Here is a 935-nt window from a genome sequence, read left to right on the forward strand (position 1 = left end):
ATGGCCGAAAATCCAGGCGATCTGCTACCTTCTGCAATTGCAGCTAATCCAAATCTTGCTCCACGTACTATGTATGACTATGCTAAACCTTTTTTAACAGGAACTGAGTCTAGTATAGTTAGAAATGCTATTGCTGCAAATAATTTTGAACTAAAACCTAACACAATTCAGATGATACAGCAGTTTGTTCAGTTTGATGGTTTGCAGGAAGAGGATCCCAACACGTACTTGGCGAATTTTCTTGAATTTTGCGATACATTCAAAATCAATGGCGTTTCTGATGTGCCATTCGTCTTTGTTTATTTCCTTTTTCACTGAGAAACAAAACTAAACATTGGTTGAACTCGTTACCACGAGAGTCTATCACTACTTGGGAACAAATGACCGAGAAATTTTTACTAAAATATTTTCTGCCGACTAAAACTGCTAAATTGCGTAATGATATCTCTTCTTTTGTGTAGATGGATTTAGAAACACTTTACGATGCATGAGAGAGATACAAGGACTTACTAAGAAGGTGCCCTCACCATGGGTTACCACTTTGGCTGCAAGTTTAAACGTTCTACAATGGTGTGAATCCCTCGACAAGACAAATGATTGACGCAGCTGCTGGCGGAACCATCAACAATAAAACTCTAGAAGATGCCTATGAATTTATAGAGGAGATGTCACTGAATAACTATCAGTGGCAAGTTATGAGGACAAAGCCAACAAAAATAGCCAGCGTTTATAACATCGACTCAATTACTATGTTGTCAAATCAGTTAGAACTTCTCAATAAAAAGATTGATAGTTTTCTTGGTTCTACGCAGGTACATCCAGTAATGAGGTGTGACTCAAGCGGAGGAGGTGTGTATACAGAATGCCAATCCTTCAATCCCACAACCGAAGAGGAACAAGTCAACTATATGGGTAACAATAACTTTAGATCTCAA

The 935-nt window shown here is 38.3% G+C and overlaps 1 non-coding gene across 1 annotated transcript; it reads right to left on the bottom strand.

Annotated features, from left to right (window-relative positions):
- Nucleotides 1–428: 428 nt before the first annotated feature.
- Nucleotides 429–535, bottom strand: LOC121208428 (small nucleolar RNA R71). The gene has a single exon (XR_005903456.1). It is a non-coding gene; the product is annotated as a small nucleolar RNA R71 (small nucleolar RNA).
- Between the last annotated feature and the right edge of the window lie 400 nt (nt 536–935).

The sequence above is a fragment of the Gossypium hirsutum genome, chromosome A01 (assembly GCF_007990345.1).
Source record: "Gossypium hirsutum isolate 1008001.06 chromosome A01, Gossypium_hirsutum_v2.1, whole genome shotgun sequence".
In the NCBI taxonomy this organism is placed as follows: domain Eukaryota; kingdom Viridiplantae; phylum Streptophyta; class Magnoliopsida; order Malvales; family Malvaceae; genus Gossypium; species Gossypium hirsutum.